Below are 23,634 nucleotides of genomic sequence, written 5' to 3'. Positions count from 1 at the left end.
TACATGGTGCCCTGCGATAGACCGGTGTCCAAACCAAGGTGTCCAAACCCCAGGAAAGGCTCCAGATTCATTGCAACTCTGACCATGATAAAGTGGTTACTGAATATATGATGAATGAATGATTTGCTTTAAATCCTACATTTATTATTTAATCGATTATTGTATTATTTTATAACACACCTCTGATATAATGCAGTCTGCAAGGCAAATCATAGGTTTAAATTAATGCACTATTTTTAATATGTTATTGTTTCTATAATAATAAGTAATTCACAAGGACTTGTATGGTGAAAACACTCTTAAAAAAGAGAGGCTGATACAGAAATGTTTATAGTTGCTGTCATGTAAGTGATAACAGGAACTAACTTCATGAAAGTTTGACAGCATTAAATGGATCTATAAATATATATTAAAAGTATGATGTGTTGTTCTTTAATTAACAGAAAATGGTTAGAGGTGGCAAATAGTGGTGGTGTAAGAGAAATAAAACACTTCAGAAAGTGCTGTTATTGGACAATAATCGACTTCAGGGTGATTACAGTATTTCTTTTTTTCTGTTGGGTTGCATTACACTGCCCTGTCGTTGATTATTTTTTCTATAACGGCAGCCCTGTCATGTTTTATTCCTTACTTATAGTATAGCACTCATTTTGATAGTTCAGAAAGTGCTAATTAATGCTAAAATTATTATTTTGTTCCATTATTCCTTAATCAAGAATTATGAGCTAGTTATAATACATTAATTTTTCATGAATATATAGTAAAAGACTTCTCAGAGAGACATCTCACTCATGTGGTCACACCTCTGTTTCAATATTAGATCCTAGAATTTCCTATGAAATAAATCTAGGTTTATTTTTCCAGGCACGAATAGCAACTGGGACAAACATATCTCTCAGCACTGCATATTCAGTGTGTGGAAAAATACCTATTTCACCTCATACACACTACAGAACATCATTTTAAGCTACTACTTTTTTTTAGCAGTTAATATAAAGAATTTTTAAGCATGGAGATTGTGCTGTTTTTGATTAATTACTTTTAATTGTTTACAAAGCATGTTTTAAAGGCATGGTGTTAAGTCTGTCATTTATGAGATGTATAAGTGTGTACTATGTGCACATCAGTCTAAGTAAGTAAGTAAATTTTATTTATATAGCACGTTTCACACAGCAAAGCTGACCAAAGTGAGTAAGGAAAAGAGTAAGGAAAGAAAAAATAGAAAACAGAATAAAACCAAATAAAAACAGACAATAGACAATAGTAAAAATTAGAAAATTAGATTAAAATGCCTGGGAGAAGAGATATGTTTTAAGCCTCTTTTTAAAAGTGGTAATAGAAGGTGCAAGGCGGATGTCCAGTGGCAATTGATTCCATAGACGAGGGGCAGCAACTGAAAAAGCTCTATCCCCCTTTGCTTTGAACCGGGACCGAGGGACATGCAAAAGAATCCTATCAGAAGATCTTAGAAGTCTGTTCGGTAAATGTGGTGTAAGAAGATCTTTGACATAGGAAGGAGCTTGATCATTTAGAGTTTTAAAAACAAACATCAGAATCTTAAACTGAATCCTGATACGGACCGGGAGCCAATGGTGCGATGCTAACATTGGGGTGACATGATCAAATTTCTTTGCCCTAGTCAACAGCCTTGCAGCTGCATTCTGAACCATCTGGAGACGAGCCAGAGATGACTGAGGAAGACCCAAGTATAATGAATTACAATAATCTAAGTGCGAAGTGATAAAAGCATGAATAACCTTCTCCAAATCTTGGAAAGACAAAAATGTTTTAAGTTTAGAAATAATCCGTAGTTGATAAAAACTATTCTTAACGACCAAATTTATTTGCTTGGTTAAGCATAATTCTGAGTCCAGAATGATGCCAAGGTTCCAACCTGGGAAGATATTGAAGGGAAATGGTTATGAAGCTCATTAATGAGACCATCTCTCAATCTCAGGGGGCCAAAAACAATTATTTCGGTTTTGTCTTCATTAAGTTGGAGGAAATTATTTGTTAACCATTTTTTAAATGTCGTCCAGACAGTCCAACAATGGCTGAATGGAGTCACCAGCTTTCAATGGTATGTACAACTGGGTATCATCAGCATATAAATGAAAAGAGACATTGTGTGCCCTAATAATATTCCCCAACGGACGCATATATAAGTTAAAAAGAAGTGGGCCCAGAATGGATCTTTGAGGTACACCACTAATAATAGGAGCGGAAGATGAGGAGAAATTACCCAACACTACCGGAAAGGACCTGTCCTTAAGATATTAGCTGAACCATTGTAGGACGGTACCCTTGATACCAAACAGATGCTCTAAGCGCCAAAGAAGTATGTTATGGTCTACAGTATCAAAGGCAGCTGTAAGATTTAGTAGCATCAACACAGTATTTTTTCCTGCATCCATTCCCATTAAAATGTCATTGGACACTTTTAGCAAAGCAAACTCCGTGCTATGATAAGCAGTGAGACCAGATTGTAAAGGTTCCAATAACTTAGCTGAATTTAAAAACAGGAGCAATTGTGACTGTACTACTTTCTCTAACAGCTTTGACAGAAATGATAGCTTAGAGACAGGCCGATAATTATTAAAGCAACCTTCATCCAAACCCTGTTTCTTAAGCAAAGGTTGAACAATAGAATGCTTAAAACAATCTGGGACCACCCCAGCATCCAAAGATGAATTTATCAACACCTGGATACTGGGGCCAATTTCAGAAAAAGTTGCTTTCATAATCACAGAGGGAACAACATCAAATGCTGTGGCCGTTATTTTCATCTGGTTAACCAGATCACACAGTTCCTTTAGAGAAACATGTTGAAGAACTGTGAAGTGAAGGAAGAATGAATGGTAATTACTTTATCAGCAAAAAACTTTAAAAACTTCTCACAAAGTTCAGCCGAGGGTTCACCGTGGAATTGGCAACTTGGATTAATAATTGAATTTATCATGGTGAATAAAATCTTAGGTCTATGACAGTGTGTAGTATTTAAATCAGAGAAATACCTAGACCTAGTTGACTTTGCTGCATTCTGAAACTTAAACAAACAACCTTTAAAAATCTGAAAGGACACAGTTAAATGATCATGCTTCCATCTCCTCTCTGCTTTACGACAAGCCTGTCTGAGAGAACGAGTATTATCGTCCAGCCAGTAATAAGATTTATGCTTTGGTTGTTTCAGCTTAAAAGGGGCAATGGTATCTAAAATATTAGAGCAAAATGTGTAAAATAAGGCAATCAAATCATCAGGCCCAGAAGAAGACTCTGCAGCACTCAAGATAGATTTTTCAGCAGCATTAGTTCGATAACTTTCACTAAACTGAGAGGCAGTGAGTGAATGAATAAAACGGGAGTAATAGCCTGAAGGCCTAGTCACAACGGCAGAGCTGGCAGCAGGGACATTAAAAACAATGGGCTTGTGATCAGAGAAGAAAGCATCTTCAATATTAACATTATCAACAGTGATTCCATATGACAATATAAGGTCTAGAGTATGACCAAAGACATGTGTTGTCTGATTTATATGTTGAATAAGACCAAAGGAACCCAAGATATTACAAAATTCAGTAACCAAGGGTCGACCAGGGCAGCAGACATGTACATTAAAATCACCCAATAATAACATACGATCATACAACGGAACAATAGAAGTAAAAAATCCCAAAAGCCACTTAAAAAAGCATTGTCCAGGTTAGGTGGCCTATAGATCAAAGCACAGAATAGCGTGGAGGAGGTCGACTCTAACACAACACACTGTACCTCAAACGACGAGTAAAGCCCAAGAGAAACTGTCCGTATGTTAAGTGACTGTTTAAAAACCATAGCAACCTCACCGCCCTTACCAGAAGGCCTTGGAGTACTAATAAAACAACAGTTCGACAGACAGAGTTCCTCAAAAACTGTTGACTCACCAGGACTAACCCAGGTCTCCGTCAGGAATAAAATATCCAAGTTATGTCTGGCAGAAAAGTCATTTAAAATGAAAGTTTTGTTGCACACGGACCTAGTGTTAACTAGGGCCAGTCACTAGTCTAGCATTTTCTGAAATACCTGTGTTGTATCATTCAAGACATTTAAACATTGACCTATAATAGGTGACACATTTCCAGAATGAGTGTGATTGATCATATGCCATGCTGCTTTCTGACACGCGCAGATCTATTGATGAGACTGCCAATTAGAAAGGAAAAAACGAAATGGCACAGAGCATCATAGTTCCAGTTAGAAAACCCACATGGACATGGGGAGAACATGTGAAACTCCACATAGACAGTAACATTTACATTTATGGCATTTGGCAGACACCCTTATCCAGAGCGACTTACGTTATGTCATTATACAACTGAGCAGTTGAGGGTTAAGGGCCTTGCTCAAGGGCCCAGCAGTGGCAGTTTGGTGGTGCTGGGATTTGAACTCACGACCTTCCAATCAGAAGTCCAATATCTTAACAGAAAAATGTTCTCTGAAAATACTATAAACTTATTTGTTCTGGTTATTTTCTCAGTAAAATGTCAGACTATCACGTATGATTATTTTATCTAAATGACGTACAGTTAACATCCTACTATTCATAACACCACCTGTTCCTGTTACTCATCGTAAATGGCGCACTTATATAGCGCTTTTATCCAAAGTGCTTTACACTGTGTCTCATTCACCCATCCACACACACACACACTCACACACCAATGGTAGCAGACCTGGCAAGGCACTAACATGCCATCAGGAGCAACTTGGGGTTCAGTGTCTTGCCCAAGGACACTTCGGCATGCGGGCCAGGAATCGAACCGCCAACCCTATGATTAGTGGACAACCTGCTCTACCACCTGAGCCACAGCCGCCCCATTGTCTGTAGTCCTACCTGAGGAGTAGCATGCAACAAGCGGGACTTGGGTTGGCTAGTCAGTCCTTTCCATATGAAGACTATCATGGAGGATTTTGCCAAGTCCGTGGCACGTCACATACAGTACCCCCAAATGAATGCAGTATCTTTAACTCCTATGTCCGTGGCACGTTACATACAGTACCCCCAAATGAATGCAGTATCTTTAACTCCTATTCTGGGTCTCATAAAGTCCTAGTTACATAAATGTCTTGGCTGATTGTATTTGGTGTAAGTGGAAAATTCTGTTATTTTACCAATTCTGTTATTTTTCGCCAAACTATTGCTTAAACATTGCCAGCTGGATAAATGACAGAATATGCACAAATATGCACTTCACACCAAAACATGTATATGATCATTGCATCTTTTCGAGCACCCAGTGTGAAGTGTCACTAGTCAGCTGAACACAGTTTAATGAAATATACAAATCTTCCACTGTGGCACATGTATTCGCCTTGGTTCACTTCATATCTTAGGGAAACTTAAACTTGTGTCCTTTTCAGGATGCCATAAGGTCGTTAACTTATAGTATGTCACTCTTTATGTATTTCTGTACCAATTTTTTTTGTTGGTTTGTACTTCTTTATTTTTGTTACACTCTTGGCTTCATCTTCTTAGTCTGGCTCCACCTGGTTAACACCTCCTCATCAGCACCATCATCTATCTGATCCTTGTTAATGATTCATCTGAACTTCTACTTAGGGTGTATCTATACTATTATAGTATAGATATAGTATAGTGTATCTATACTATTATATACTAAACTTCTATACTATTATGATAATAATTATTATTAATAACAACTAGTATTCCCTCCCAAAAGCCATCTCTCCCCTGGCATACAAAATCTACCAACTGGGGAGCATGAAGGCTAACACATGCTTCCTCCAAGACACGTGAAGCCAGCCAACTGTGTCTTCTCAAAGTGCTGCTCATGCTGCATCACAGAGCAGTGTAACACACTCAGAGGAAAGCGCTATCTGCCCTTTTCTGCATACATGTGCTGACAAATGCCCACGATTGGCTAGTGTTGCTAAAAGAGAGATACTATAGTATGCCATCCGTCCCACAAGAGAGTGTGGTGAATTTTGTTCCTTTGGCTCCCACCCATGCATGGCTGTGTCATTACTGGGTTTAAACTCACAATTTCCTGATAATATGGAGAATGCGTCTGTGTTGCACCACTTAGGAAACCTTAAATGTATTCTTCTTAAAATGGCTCACACTCTAGTAGGACCAATAATTAGACAAGAGTATAATAAGATTATTATATTCCACAGCCTATATAGTTGCATCTTTGTGTAGGTTTCAGCTTAGGGTTGGGGTGAAATAAGAATTTAAAAAAAGAGTAAAAAAGAGTTGGGGTAAAAAAGAATCATCTTTTTTATAGATATACATATTTCATTGATCCATATAGAACTGAATAAATAACTGTTGTCACTCAAGATGGAAAACATAATCCCTGAAAATAAGGACCAACAAAGTTCCAGTGGCAATAAAACAGGCATCTGAAAGGTCTGAATAAATCAGTAAGAGAAAGCCAAAATATTGGTTGTGCCAAAATCAATTGCTTGCCTGCTTGTTAAGATGCAGTAGTGAGCTTAGCAACAGTAAACAACCTGACAACCACAGAAGAAGACCACAATTTCAATTCTTTCAGGTATGATGACAAACTGCTAAATTGTTCATTTAAAACAAGCCTGGATGCAGATACAGATTAAGAGAAGGCAACCACAAAGAGAAGAAAAATAAACAACCATGCACCCAGAGTGTATAGCAAAAAAAACACTGATGAGCCTCAAAACAATGAGGTTATAAGCTGGTAGTTACATGGGGAAAAAATCCTGTCAGCTTGATCTCCTGAGAAAATTCGAACAAGCAAGGACAGTGTAATTGGATTTTGTTTGACTGTGTTTCATAGAAATAAATACTACAAATGCTAAGCCTGTCCTTGTCCCTAACCTTTACCTTGGGGAGTAACGAGATACATGTAACGGCGTTATGTAATCAGGATACAAAAAACTGGTAACTATAATCTGTAAGAGTTATGTCAAAAAACAAAGTAATCAGGTATATTTTGTTAAAAATGGGAATACTATCAGGATTACCATTTTTTTTTTTCATTTAAAACCAAAGAAATTAATATTTGGACATAACACAATATAGACAGCTGCTTGATTATAGTTCTGGTTCTCTCTTGCCAGTCGTGACTCACGTGAGCAACCTCCTGGTGCATGCACAAATTAATTTTGGCAAAGTTCATTTGGTAGAAATGAACACAAATTGTTCTTTGAAATGCTTTTGTTAGGGACCATACGTCCTCTTTTTCCTGGACATGTCCTCTTTTTCGGACCTTAAAAAAGCGACCGACCGGGATTTCTAAATTTGAGAAAAAGTCTGGGATTGGTATTTAGTTTCATTATGATGTGTATATGGTCTAATACTGCATCGTATGTGCACATGTTTGCATTGCTTTAACCCCTCTCTGTAATTCCTGCCTTCTCACACACCAATTGGTCGATTATAAAAGGCTTGCAGCAACTATTGTCCGAATTCTTGCCTCTCAACCATTAGCCTACTCTCAATGAACGCGCGAAGACGAAGTGGTGTTGTGTACGGCATCAGACAATTGCTTGACAATAGCAGCAAATGACAGCTGTCCTGAGACGAAACAATGCCCATGGCCATATAAGGTCATTTTTATTTCATGTTAACTCATTGCTTCGTATTACATGGTCATACAAATGTGTAAATGATGGCAGAAGGTTCACTCATGGCATCTGATATTTTATATTATTCCATGGACATTCAAAAGAATGTAGGAAAAAATGTAAAACGTGGGCCAATTTAAACCAATTTTATTTATCTATATTTATGTGATGCTAATAATGTGTCTTTTTCAGTGTATTAAAGTCTGCATTCATAGTAACGCTGTTTTTTTAATGCTATTCATGTAATGTTACACACATCAGGGACAAATCCAAACACTGAAAATGTTTTTAAGATCTAAATAAAAGTATTTTAGATCATACTGCTTGACTTTATTTACATATGTGTCCTTGAAGTAATCCAAAAGTAATCAGATTACACTACTTTCACATTGTGATACCTGGACTACGTTAATGAATACATTTAGTATGAAGTAATTGGTAATTGTAATGGGATCAAATTTTTAAGTAACTCTCCCAAACCCTGCTTGTTAACCTTTCATATGAATGAAATGGCCCACATTGTAAAGATTTTCAAGTGTGAGATGTCAAGCCTAAAACTAGGCTATACCTCATGGCATGGCATGGGCATGAAGTGCAACTGCATTATTATAGTAAGTGATAATGTGACTGTAAATGACATCAACAAGATTTCTGAATTCTGACGTACACAAGTCAATTATCTGCTTACATCTAATTCAGGATATTTAATCGTTAGAGTTCTGTAATTATTAACATGTTTATGCTTTTATTTTATTGTTTTATCTAAGTTTCTCATAGTGTTAATCATTTAGGGTTGAAACTCAATAATGTTCAATAACTCAATAACAACAAACAGGAACTGTACATTGTTGCATTACAACCTGACAACATAACCAGGGAATATATTCAGTGTCTTGTGACAGGCATTAGATTGTATTTGCAAGATTACTTGGGTTTATGGCTGTGTATTGTTTGCTTATTTGATTAAAAAGGGCTTATCAGTATAGATGTTAAGATAAGGGTGACCTGAGGTTTTATACTTCTACATTGACTATGTTTCATTTCAAACCCAATGTACTGGAGTACAAACCCAGTACATTTCATAAAGACATGAAAAATAAATAACAGATACAGTAGAAGCAACAAGCTCCATTTGTTGGCAGTACAGTAATCTGTAGAGTTTTATACTCCCCAGTAACCTCAGGAAGAGTTTACAGGTCATGACAAACTTTTTAATTTTAGCTGTTACACCTGATCTCATTCTCGTCCGCATAGTAACTTTTAATACTTTAATGATATTCCAATCCTTTTAAAGCCTGCTAAACCTGTGTGTGCTAAATGTGAGTTCTGAGATTAAACATTATTTTAACTTTGTAGCAGCAAACCACTTTTATTTTGTCGCCAAACCGTAAGCCTTCCTTGGCTTCCTTAGTCAGAGGACAGAATTAGTTGAGAATATCTGTTAGAAAGAAAGTAAAATGGGATACAGTGTCAGGCGTGGTATGGCATCCCTGGAGCACTGAGGATTAAGGGCCTTGCATAAGGGCCTAATGGTGGTACCTTGGTGTTGCTATTACTTCCGATCAACAGCCCAGAACCTCAACCACTGATACATGACTGTCTGGTGTTGAGGATAAAATATGAGTATAGAATAAAGCAATATAAAATGGCTGCTGCATTTGAAAGCTAATACTGAAATAATAAATCTAATAACTCCAGAGGGGAAAAATACATGGGTTACTATACTTAAATATTATTATTATTTTTTGTCATATTTATACTTTACTTTAGTATTATTGAAATTGAGTAGTTGTACACTCACTTAATAAATTTTTTTCAAATAAATTTTTCTCCTTACAATTTTATTTAGACCTTCAAAATACCTTCAAAGTTACGGTATGTCAAATAGACTAGGCTCAGTTTAGCATCCATTCATTTCAGTTGAGCATTCAATAAAGTTCATCAATGTAGAAATGTAGCCATTTTGTTATCTCCAGTGACTTTCTCATGCTACACAACATACTTAGTGTTATAGTTATCCATGTACACTTGAATATGGTTAAGTCCCCAGACTGTAGTGTTGAGCTTGAGGATGAGCGCCCTGGCCCTACTTCAAGAAAATGTTTCAATATCCTGGAGTAAGAATGAGACGTCTCTTTTGCCTTCCACAAAAGAATTAACTCCTTCTAATTGGAAAAAAAAGCATGTTGACGTAAGTCCCTCTAATTTGTTAACATTAACAGTTGATATTTAACTAAGTTAGCCCGTTTTCTTTGCTAATGCCAGGTTAGACTAGCATCGATTCCAGCAGCTAGCATAAATTGGCTACATGATTTTTTACTTCTGATTAATTCATTAGCAAACTACTAAGCATTAGTCATGTATATGACTAGCAACCTTAGAGGTAGAATTATTAAAGATGAAAATCATCTCCTAACAGTTTTCTATATGTAATAAAGTTAAGTTTTCACATGCAAACATGACATTAAATTAATGTAATAATTTAAACACATTTATTTTTCATGTTTTAATGCTGAAGTACATTTAAAAAACATTTAAAAACTTTCACTTGAGTACATTTTCATCCTGAATATTTCCTCATTTAACTGAGATTTTGACACATTATCTGTACTTTTACTTAGGTATGATTTCTCAGTACTTTCTCCACCCCTGAATAACTCGCTTTAATGGTTTTACAACCAAGAGACCCAAGGCCATTAACTTGGCTTGACACAAGGGACAAGCTGAGGCAATGGTGGTGCAGTAGTAGCATTGCTGCCTCACGGATACAGGATCCTCATTTTGAGCCTGAGTTTGTTTTAAATTGCTAAATTGCTCCTAAGTGTGAATATGTGTGTGCATGGTGCCCTGTGATGGCCTGGTATCTCATCCAGGGTGTGTTCCTGTCGCACGGCCCGTAGTCCTGTAATAGGCTCTGGATCCACTGTTGTCCTGACCAGCATAAAGCAGGTACTGAAGATGAATGAATGAATGAATGAACAAGTGACAAACTGGTTGTATAACCATGCATAGCATTACAGAAGATTTTAAAGAGGCCAAGCACTTAATGTGTGTAGGCACCCTATTAGTTTGTTTTCCTCTTCTTCTTGTTATACGTCCACAAGGGGGTCAACATTGGCAGTCCATAGAACTATTTGTAGACTTTTTATGAAATTTGGCACAGTGATAGATGACAGTCTTAGTTAGCTTCACAGCAATTTTGTTGTTCTAGTGCCACCAATAGGGCAAATTTGGACATATTTTTACAATAATAACTCCACAACGGAATGTCGTACAAAAATTATTCTACATTCCTCTAATTATTTGGGTCAGCCGAGATCAGGGACCCCATGGCTGCATCCAAATAACCCTACTGTCCTACCACAGTAGGCGAAAATCAGTACACCAAAGGAGTAGTATGTCAGAATTCTCAGTATTCCTTAAAGAGTAGGCGAGAAATACCCGGATGACCTTCAGCTTCCGCTGAGATTCTGCAGTATGGAACCACTGGACACTGTAGATACTACCCTATCCCATAATGCAGCGGGACTGGTCCAGAAGAACTAATCAGAATCCATCCATGTAGTATGTTTGCATAGTATGTCACAATATGCGATTTCGGACGCAGCCCATGGTGTTCACTTCCGCCATAATGGATTGTCCACCATTATGAATTTTCTGGGTTTTTTTTTAAACTTCTTCTACACATTTAGTCCAATTGTCACCAGATTTGGCAGGTAGCATTATGAGACTAACCTCAGAGAAACCTTGTTTCTCTGATTTTTAATATACAGCATGGTTTGTCCATAACGCACAAAACATTTTGATAGTGAAGGCGCCAGACAGGAACTGAAGTCGTATCTTAGAAACTGCATGATGTATTTTTTAGCAAACTTCGTAGATCATCCTAAGGCTCTCTGAGAAGTTTTCTTTAAATTCATTTCTAGGTGCTATATTTTCTATGTTTATGCTACATTTGTCTTATGGATCTGAGACTGAGTAATGACAATATCCAGAATATCAGCTAAACCAGGAATTAGGATATTCATATATTATCCTGATAGTCACTGTGGAATCTTTTTGAGTCGGCTTATGTCTATGTTCCGTTATGACCAGTCGGACTAACTTGCTTCGTCAGTGATTGATCCTGATGTGCTGTGGTTATTAGTAAGGGTCGCGGGCGCGATGCCGGAATGTGTCCCCTCCCTTCCCCTGTCTCTGCAGTCTCACTGCTGACTAACTGCGTTCCTGTGCTTCTCCGCTCCGTTCCACAGTAAAGCAGTGAGGAGAAAACCAGAGCTGCCACCATTTTACATCCCTGCCTTTCCAGTTGTACTTCCAAAGTCCATCATCTTCATGGAAATTGCGCGCGGCTGATGCTCACAGGAGCGCACCTTTAGCATTCAGCGCGCGTCCTCCGCCTGCCTGGCGCGTCATCTCTCTCTCTTTCTCTCTCTCTCTCTCTCTCTCTCTCAATATCTCAGAGAAACTGCGTTTGGTATTCAGAGCTGGATGGATTTGTTGCAAAAACAACTGATTGCCAGGGAACCATTTTTATATTGATGTGTTTCTGGTGATGCCTAGCTCGCTTGGTGTCTCCAAACATTCAATAACTTCAGTGACAACCTCAGTTGAACAAAATCTCGTTCTCCGATATAAATTGAATCAAAATAGAGGCTTGGCGTGGACAAGATCTCTGTGCTGTTCAAGATTTTTTTTTTCTTGTTCCAATCACCTCCATGTCTTAGCTGAGACACTCCATCTCTGCAGGTGCACTTTTGTTTCCCATCAGCCCTCCAGCTAGATTTTGGAGATGTGCATTACTTTACTGTTCGTTTTCCTTAAGCTCCGTTAAAGCGGGAAAATCCACACGCTCCTGAGCCGTTGCGCAGCCGCGATGCGTTTCTGCGTAACGACTGACTGAACACGGAGCATCCTCACTGCGCGACTTCACCAGCGACTGGACGCGACCATCCCCGAACCGTAAGTAGACCTAACCTGCCAACAAATGCCCACTGAGGTCCTCATTATTGTCTGGTTACGAGATCATATTGCACGGAATGCAGCGAATTCACGCGTTCACGTTTTCACGTGTCAGTCACAAAGCTGACATGCTTGAACTTTAAAAATGAACATGCTTTGTGGGCTTACATGAAGGGGTGTGTGTGTTGTGCATTTACATTTAGCATATCGACCCTATTTTTTCCCCTTATTTCTAAGTGGAATGAATTTATAAAGCATCTAATTCACGTGCATTCCTTTGTTTACAGGAAGACAACATCCCCTTCCCAAGCCTGATTTCCCGACATGGATCTCTGATATTAAGAAAAAGACCGTCTCTCCAGGTAACATCATCATCTCTTCAGTTTTTAACAGAATTGAACAATCACACAGTGACTAATTGAACTGCTTTGTCGTTTTGTGCAAAAACAACGAGTGAATGTTTAATGCATGTATTATGAATAGCTAAAAGGTTGGGTTTTTTTTTTTTGTTTGTTTTTAAAAAAAATATATAGTGCATTTCCTACTTATAAAGCCTGTGGCATTTCCAAAGTGGCTACATGCACTTAGGAGGCACCGTTCTCATGGAAACGCTCCTGTTCTCCCACTATAGAAACAGCCCACCTGTTTCAGATAAACGCATTCAGATGATAAAGATACACCAGCAGTTTGTTAGATATCTCCTGACAGATCTTCAGCATATGTTTAATGTTTCACCAAATAACAGTGTTGCAGGATTATCTTACGTAGAAGAAAGATATTTGGGCGCATCCTCAGCTATCAGGGAACATCATCAGAACATTCAGTCATGTATTCTAGAAGTGTGATGAAGGTTATGTTGTGTGCGTATATAAAACCAAATGTGGTGCACTGTTATAGGAAAATAATCAATGACAGGATAGTGTGATGTGGCTCTACACAGAGCAGAGATCATGTTACCACCCTGATGTAGATTCTTTTCCAATAACTGTATTTTATTCATTTTATACCACAGCAATTTGCCAAAGATTACAGTTTTTCATTTATTAATAAACATGTCAAGCTTTTTCACCATTTATGGTTATGTTAACGTTAAGGAAGCAAGTTAGTTTGTGTTATCACTTACCTTACAGCAGCCACAGTGGGGGAAATAACTATTGAACGCGTCAACATTTTTTTCAGTTAATATATTTCCAATGAGATTATTCTCATGGTACTGGCAGACTTCACATAATTGAAGGAATGATGAATGGAGCCCTTTTCTGGGAGATTCTTGAGAAGAATCTGCTGCCATCCACTAGGATGATGAAGATGAGATGTGGGTGGACCTTCCAGCAGGATAACGATCCAAACAATACAGCAAAGAAAACTCTCAATTGGTTTCAGAGGAAAAAAAAAATCAAGGCGTTAGAATGGCCCAGTCAATAACCTGACTTGAATCCAATTGAACAAGATTTAAAGACAATATGTTTAGAAGAATGGGCCAAAATCACACCTGAACACTGCGGCTGATTAATTTCTTCATACAGGAAGTGACTTGAAGCTGTCATTACAAACAAAGCCTTCTTCACTAAATATTAAATACATTTCAGTTAGCATGTTCAATACTTTTTTCCTGTCATTCCTCTTTATTACACATAACTTCATTTATGGACTTTAATGTTGTGAATAGACTCATTGGAAATATATTTACTGAAAAAAATGTTGACACATTCAATACCTATTTCTGTGTATACAGTCATTCCAGCACCAGCCTCTCATTTCTTTTCTCATTCTTGAAGTTAATAAGACAAAACAATGCATCTTGTCATATCACACGAAACAGGAAACTCCTTAGAACTGACACCCAAGACTCCTTACATAAACGTTAAATGTATATTACAGAAAACTTCACCATAACAATGATTATAAATAACAACACATTTTTTTAAAAAAAATCTGCTTATTATTAGCCTTAGATTATGTGGCACATCCTCTGTACAAATCCCTGTGAATTAGCTGTTACTATAGAAACAGCATATTATAATGAGTACATTAATATAAAGCTGTGATCTAAATTATAGCTGTCAATATAGTCAGAGCTGCTGTTATCGAAAATTAATCAACACCTTCTGACCAGTCAGATTCAAGACTTCAACAGCTCAATAGGTCAAATACAAAAATAACGCTCCTGCAAAAATTCTTAACGCGTTGCATCACAATGTTCTTAAAACATTCCTTCCACAATGTTCAAGTTATACACACACTAACATTAACCATCTACTGCATGAAATATTACATTTACATTTCAAAAAATGTTTTTATGGATTTTTATTGCTTGAATTACTTCAGGTGGGGTAGTTGGTAAATTGTTGCCGTATAGCAACAGTGTACAATAGTGGAAATTATGATATAGTTAACACAAAATGTGTTAGATTACAATTCCTGTTACTTCATTTTTCAGAGTCTAAGTTTTGGAAAAGGTTTGTGTTAATGTTTCTACGAAAACAAACTGTGGCAGCGATGTTGTAGGAACATTTATACAGATTCCCAGAGGACTGATTGAATGTTCTTAGAGGCAAAAGCTCTTAGAATCATAACATTCTGAAAATGTTTTATTAACCTAAAATTGTTACGTAGGTCATCTCCATGTAGTGATGCAGTCATGAATATAAAGATGCTATATATTGTATCAGATCTGATATTTTGTCTTCCATTCTAGCATGTGAAATGAGGTATTCTTGATTAAAGTAACTGAAAGAAGTAAGTTGTTTGCTAAAACTGTGATCTGTTAATAAGCAGTCCGTCCAGGATTTTGAAAATAAAGGAAACTCCTCAATAGTCTGAGGAGCTTGCAATTTTTCAAAATTACCGCAGATTTGGGCCAAGACGCACCATATGACAACATCACAACACACATTCAGCCCAAATCCTCTTTCATTCATGTGTGTTGCACATGAGTACAGCTAAAAGATCTAATTTACAAACAAACATCACTGTTAAAGACAGTGTAAAACAATGTAGTGCAGAAAAATGCCACAATATCCTGTACGCACTAAATAAGACTCATTTCTGTTTATAACATTACCAGTTTCGCAGGATCAGTGAGGAAATAGGAACAGCTCCAACCATGTCTCTAACATCTCTAAAGTGACTCTAAAGAAGATAAATAATTCAGACAGATCTATGAGTAAACAGCAGAAATAACACAATACTCATTTCATTGTTATGTTATCCAAGCAGGCCAGTCTGTAGTCACTTTAGCATCAGCCAGTGTTCTTGTAAAGGTGGCTTCCTGATGTTAGAGCTCATAGTTTTGCAGGCTTCATGTCTTCCTTAATATTGAGAACCATTACTCACAGCTTGAGTTAATCTTACTGTTTTTTAACAGACTGAAAATAATCACAGTCTTGCTGTGGGCAGAATTCAAGAAGCGGTTCATTTCCATCACCGATGCTTTCATTGTGCGCCATCTCGGTTCTTCCAACTGCTTTTATAATGTATGGATTAAAAATTTTTTGCACAGTGCATGATTTGACAAAGCCCCATATTTGCTGTTTGCAAGGACATACATTCATCCAGTATAAAGGTGAAGGGGAGAATTTTGTAATCTAAGTATGCATAGATTTGATGGCAGTAAAGATTTTTAAGAATAAGCGTGATGTCATGAAATGAAAATAGGATAATAAGCAGCATTCCAGGTGATTTTTGAGTCGACTGGATTGGGATGATTGCCGGAAAGAATGCAGCTACATTCATCTTGGCATGATGCATGCACAAATATTTCACTACTAGACCAGGAGAGAGAAGGTCAGAGTCTGAAAATATTGTGCAGGTACTGGTAGGCAGCTAGGATAATGAAACTGATATGGATCTGAAAGGATCTCAAAGGATTGGTTCTAGGATGACAACCTAGAATTTTTTACACTGGAAGAAAAGTGAACCATTGTGCTAGGGACGTTGGAGCTAGGGGATCTGGATTGTGTGGATTTACTATCAGTGTGAAGTATTTCAGATTTTTATCATGCACAGTTTGTGTCTGAGTCATCCAACTTTGACTGTACACATAAAGGAGACTGAGTCATCCAACTTTGGCTGTACACAAAAAGGAGTTCTGGAGATATTAGGGGAAGGGCCAGTGACAAGGGGTTTGGTGGAGGTGGAAACCTGGATATCGTTGATATTGTGGTGTCTAATGGTACATGTAAGGGGAGCACTTCCAAGCACTGGCCCTATCATCAGGAGATTGCGAGTATAAATCCATGGTGGTCTTCAACCATCTATGACCAGGAGTCAAGAGAACATTAAAAAAAGAGTCCATGCTTTCTAGGTGTACGTTGGCTACACATGCCTTGGAGGAAGCATGTGTTTGCCCAACCCTATCCAGTTGGGAGGTGCCATGTGATAGGGAGTTAGCTAGTGGGTGGGGAATGGCAAGACTCTCAAGACAAGGTGAGGGTGGGGGGGGTGTGTTCAGCTGATATAATTTGTTTAAATTGAGGAATTAACTGTTAGATCAAATAAACAAACACTTAACTAACCAAGGCTATGGTTTTTATCTGATGTCAGAAGCACAGGTCACTGTTTTTCTGTATGTATGTTTTGCTGTTGTGGTGTGTGGGGCTGTATATGTATATGTCTGTAAACATTTTACCATCTCTTTGGTCTAATAGAGTGTGGTCATCTGAGGATACACAGCTTACTGCTCTAACATCAGCTCTGTCAGAAGTCTTAGTCTATAGCTTGACACCCAAACCACCATATTTCATTTCTGACCTTTGTCTAAAGACCTATATGCCCATTTGACGTTCCAGCCCCATAAATCCAGTTAAGTGAGCCACTGACTGCAATTAAAATGTCCTTTACTTCATAAGTCTGGGCCAAAATGGTGCTATCGTTCAACTGGTACTCTGGATAACTGCCTTTTAAAAAAAAATAAAAATATGATTTGAAATGTGTTCTTTTAGAAATTTGCCACTTTCATAACAAAAGCCTTTACAAGCCTATGATGTATCCCTGCATTGTCAAATATTTTGCAGTTTTTAAATTGTAATGCAAATCCCAGACAAATGAACAAATCCCAAAAGGATCAACTGTGCGAAGAGCTCTGTCATTCTCACCTAGTGCATTTGTGTGCACTTCTCAAGTGGGTGCAGTGTAGCCTATCTCAATATTACTATACACTCCATCAACAGTGGATCAATTTGATTAGCTCTCTTGTTTTCATGGTTAAATATCTGCATGCTGCTTGCTGGTAGCATTTTTGTGTGAAGTTGCTGGAACGTTGATCAGCAAACCTGGTGAACATCTGCAATCTGATGAACAATCTGCGTTAAGCTGATTATTTCCACTTGATTGGTGCTTGAATCTCTCCAGCATTCCCTCTGCCCTCTTATTTCCCCCTTTCTTTACCAACATTTTATATATGCACGTATGATTTTGAACAGAAAACTGCTTCTTTTAACTTTTGCATATTATCTTTTCTCTGCAGTAATTCTAAATTCACTAATGAGTGCCACAGTTGGCCACTTAGAAAGCTGCATTAATAAAATATTTTTTGCTTATTCTTTTGGGAGCCTCCAGGATCAAACAATTGCTGGGCTTTCATCTAAACACAGCACAGTTATTGCATACTATCCGTCAAAGTCGGGTACTCCTCAGCCAGCGCACAGAGGGGAAGAAAACAGCTTGACCCTTTTATCCTTTACAGGTGACTTGCTTTGTTCATTGGGTTTAAACCATCATAAACACAGCCTGCATATGCCTAGGAGCATTCCTCCAGGCTAGATGGACAGTGGCACAAACAATATTTGCAGTGCCGAGGAACAGCTTGGCATCTGGTAATAATAAGAGCAAATCTGCTCCTCACATAAGGTGCCACATTGAAAATTCTGAATGTGTAAATGGAAGCAATGTTTATAGGGCTGAAATTTGTTTATTCAAAAGATAAGTAGAATCTTAGCAAAAAGCAGAGGGTGGTCATGGGTTTATACACTGCATGCATAAATGGGGTTCTGGTTGCTATCCATGGTGCTGAATCTACATGAGCTGGTGGATGTTCCTTGGAAAATAGTGTACAATATTAAAAATGCTTATATTAATCTCTAGTTAAAAATAAAGAACTTTACCAAATCCTGAATGAAAAAAAAAAAACAAAAACACCACTAATGAGCTTGTTTAATTGACATCCCTTTACAGCATTCAATCAAAGCAAAGTACATTGGTGCCAGCAGGGAGGATTCAAATGATGCAGCCATACATGTATAAACCTACCAAAGTGTAGAATAATCAATGATATACTTGCTAGTTTTGCTTTGTCATTGCTAGTTTTCTTTCATTTACTATGTTGCTGACAGTCACTGTTTTTGAGGTGACAGTTTAGATAAATGGGAGGAACAAGAAACAGTAGTCTAGGGATTGGTGTGGATAACATTTATGCAAGCTGCACTTGGGTGGCAAGGTGATTCATTGGATAGCTTGGCCTGCCTCACAGTAATGGGGTCCCCTGTTCGATCCTGAGCTTGAATTACTGTCTGTGTGGAGTAGCACATGTTCTAACCATGTCCAAGTGGGGTTCCTCTTGGCTCTCCTTGTGTTTGCATGGGTGTCCTATGGGTTTCCTCCAGCTGTCCACATTTTGTGTATGCATGGTGTATATTGTAGACCAATCACAGAGCAATCAAGGATTTATGTTCCCTCAGGCTTTAACAATGCAGTATAAGTGGAAGAAACTATTCTACCAATTACTAAGTAAAGGTGGAATGAAATGTTCTGGTTCTGCACTCTGTAGGTGTGAAATGATGTGTATGCCACAAACACTGTTTCACATTTTCAAATTAGTAACAGTTTACCCAAGTCACGCATTACTTTACTCGTCATCATACACAATTTTATTCTAGTCAATGTTGCAATGGATCTGGAGGTTATATTGGAACACTGGGTGCAGGTTTTATAAAAAGTTATGAGTTAGTGGATATACCATTTCTTACAGCTTTATACACTTACATGCACACAAGGAATATGTGTACACCTGATTACTCATGCAATATTCAAATCAGCTAATCATATGGCAGCAGCACAATTCATAAAATCACCCCAATACAGGTCAAGAGCTTCAGTTAATATTCACATCAAACATCAGAATGGGGAAAATGTGATCTTAGTGACACTGATCATGGAATGGTTGTTTGTGCCAGACAGTTTGGTTTGAATATTTTTGAGTATTTCAGAAACCGTTGATCTCTGGGGGTTTTAAAGTACAATAGTCTCTGGAGTTTACACACAATGGTACAAAAGACAAAAACATCTAGTGAGTGGTGGTTCTGTGGGCATAAATGCCTTGTTCGTGAGAGAGGTCAGAGCAGAATGACCAGACTGGTTTGAGCTGACAGAAAGTCTATGGTAGCTCAAATAACCACTCTTTACAACTGTGGTGAGCAGAAAGTATCTCAGAATGCACAACATGCTAAACAGGGAACAACAGGAATCTGAGCCTTCAGTGGGCACATGCTCTCCAAATCTGGGAATTTGAGCATTGGAAAAAGAGAAGGCACTGTTTTGCTTCATACATGCCCTTGTTCATATTTGTACAAATTATTAATGAGATGGTATTTGGCATAAGCATAATAAGGTTTTGGTCCCACTATGGACTGAGGCATTTGTAGGAGCACAGCCAGTTTGTGTTATGATCTGGTCAGTCTTATTGGGGGCTGATCAGTCAACATATTCACTGTAGATCAGTGTGTGTGTGTATATATATATATATATATATATATATATATATATATATATATATATATATATATATACACACACACTCTCTCTCTCTCTCTCTCGCTCTCTCTCTCTTCTTTGAGGTTAACAGATGCAATATGTGCAGCATTTGTCTGGCTTTGCTCTTCTCTCATACACTCTCTGAATGTAAATTTGGAAGTGCTACATGTACTTAATGTGGTGTCCCTCTCTCCCTCACTAGCACATTAATGTGGAATACAGTGCTGTCACACATCACTGTGCAATCTCAGTGGGTCTGCTCAACATAATGCCACGGTCCCAAAAATACTGCTGCCCCACTCTGCGAACTTCAAACCACATATCTTCAAATTTTTCACATCTTTTATGAGTGGCAAACTATCATTTAGGATTGAGAGATATACCTTATTTGCAAGTTTTCAGTACATTTACATTTATGGCATTTGGCAGACATCCTTAACCAGAGCAACTTATAGAAGTGCTTTGAAGTCTCTATCAATAAGTACTGGTTCACTAGGTCACAGACTAAGAATATCATCAGTTGAAAAACTCGGTTGGGAAGGTATTATAATAAGAAAAGCACACAGACAATACCATTTTTTTCAGTGCTAATTTAAATACTTTAGACGTCGTTTGAAGACTGCTAGTGACTCAGCTGTTTGGATATCTAGGGGAAGTTCATCACACCACCTAGGTGACAGAACAGAGAACAGTCTTGATGCATGCCTTCCTTGTACCCTGAGAGATGGTAGGACCAGTCGAGCAGTGCTAGAGGATCGGAGGGAGCGTGGTGCAGTGTGAGGTGTGATAAGTGCTTTGAGCTCAGTGTTTTAAATCTGATGCGTGCAGCTACAGGAAGCCAGTGGAGTGAGCGTAGCAATGGGGTGGTGTGAGAGAATTTAGGGAGGTTGAAAAGAAGTCTGCAACTACATTCTGGATCAGTTGCAGAGGTCGAATCGCGCTCAGAGGCAGAACTGCCAAGAGTGAGTTGCAGTAGTCCAGTCTCGAAATGACATGAACCAGCACCTGAGTGGCCTGTGTGAATAGAAATGGACGAATATTTCTGATTTTGCAAAAGAGAATTTGGCAGTCAGGCAGTCAGTACCTTTCACCAGTTTCTGAAGCAGGTGATATGAAACCTGGTTCAGTTGTAGCGTGCTTGTTTTAATTCTCAGATTAAATTATATTCATCTATACACCCATCCAGAGTGTATTCCTACTTTGCATTCAGTGTTCCTGGTTAAAGACTTTGGATTTACCATGACCCTGACCTGGATAAAGCATGAATGAATACATGATTGAATGAATCTCTTAGTTGTAAAAATGACACTGAACTATTCACAACACACAAGTGCTGTGTTTTTATACTTATTACCTTAATGAAGATCCAGTAGATCGGAAAGCAGTATAACAGTGGGGGACTGAAAAATCTCCATCATCATACCACTTCTTGCTTAGCTAAGCATGGCCACTGACCTGTAATTGCACAATTAAAAAATGCAGATTCAAGAGATGTCACTGATGCCAATAGTGCTTCAAATCCCATAGAGTACAGCAGACACAATTAATCATACTTTATTGGGCTTCAGAGTGGCACAACAGAAAACTATCGGCCCTACTGCTGGGAGATCAGGAGTTGAAATCCTGATCTGGTGTTTTTTCTGTTAGCTGCTGTATGATATATTGTACTGCATATTTATTTGTTACTTTATATTTAGAGTCAAATTGGATTTATTTTATTTTAATCAGCATTTTAAATATTTATACAGGTGAAGGAATATGAGTTCAAATGACCAGTATAAAATTAAATGCAATTTCTGTTAATTTAAAAGGACAAAATGGTAAGGTGTAATAAAGCCAGTCTGCAAATTAGCTGAATAATTTTGATAATAATGAATTGTGATAAAAGAGATAATTGGGCATGTAGCCCTAGGGATTGGCCTGGAAATAGTGCTATGTGTGTAATGAAATGAAATGGTGAACCGATTGCCTGGTGGTGCTTTTGAAAAGACAGCCACTTGTGTACAGGCTCACACACCGAGCTGAATAGAGAATACCTGAGTAAATGCTTTGGGCAAATGTCACAATGCTGCAAGGAGCTGGATTTGGAAAAAAGAGAAACAGGTGTTACTTTTGGCTGGAAAATGCCACATGCAGCCAGTTGAAGGCAAGCAGCAGGTGACCTTTTCCAAAAGTGCTCAGCCTTGCCTTTAGGTGACCAGCTGGCGCTCAGGCATTTCGATTATAATGAACAAAAGTACTTTCCACCAGAAAACAGGGGCTCAGTGGGGACTGACATTGAGCTGGTTCATATTTGCTCATTTTTTGTTCAACTATGTAATGCTTGCTTGATGAAGACATTCACTGTGCTCCTGATATGATGACGGTGATTATGAAAATGAGTACATGGTGGCAAATTTGCTTATTGAGGAAACTCACTTAACACTCACTGTTCTTGTTGGGAGTATTTTGAACTGAGACAGCTGCGTCATTAAAGCCTGCCTGAGCCGAATATCTATTAGACAGTTCACAAAGCCCCTTTTCTCACATCGCACAGCAACACCCCGGCAGTAATGTGCCACCATCATTACACAGTCTTGCGATTGGTTTCGCAAGTGCATAATATTTTACTGAAGCTGTGAATGGGGCGGTTAAAGCATGTTACCACCCAGTACTGATCACAGTCAGAGGAAATGAAAGTGCAAGGTGGTCCAACAGTCAGCTCAATAGCCTGGTTCTGGTCAAAGGCCTAGCTATTTGCTTATTCAACACAGCTTATTGTAATACATTTAAAGCACAGTCTACCACTGCACATTTTAGGAGCAGCTATACCCTTCCTGTCTATGAAAGCCGCATAGAGAGTGATGACCATTTAAATTCTGATTGAGACAGCCATTTGAATAAAACACACAGGCTAGGACAAAGATGTATTGCATGTCCAGTCACCTGATTTTCAACCAGTTTTCTGTTGTTTGAGATTAATTATGTGAGATGCTCTTCACTTATATTCATGTTCTATGAATATTAATGTATAATCGTCAAACATGTGGAGAATTACAAAGAATTTGAGAAACCAATATAAATGCAAGTATTGCATTTAAGTATTGGCTTCAAATGATGTATGAACATTATGTGTTGTCTAAAAAAGAAATGTATTATGTGTGTGTATTTTGTTGACATGCAGCTAGGTGCACCAGTTTAACTTAAGCTTGATCCCAAATCATGCATACAAACAAATAAAAACTCTTTACAAGCACATTGAGCACGGAGAATCAGATGGTCTACCACAGGAGAAGACCACACAGGGTTCCACTGCTGCAGTAAATTACAGGGATATGA

The sequence above is a fragment of the Ictalurus furcatus genome, chromosome 18 (genome assembly GCF_023375685.1).
Source record: "Ictalurus furcatus strain D&B chromosome 18, Billie_1.0, whole genome shotgun sequence".
Classification (NCBI taxonomy): Eukaryota; Metazoa; Chordata; class Actinopteri; order Siluriformes; family Ictaluridae; genus Ictalurus; species Ictalurus furcatus.
The sequence above is the reverse complement of the archived record's forward strand: the minus strand, read 5'-3'. Positions refer to the sequence as shown.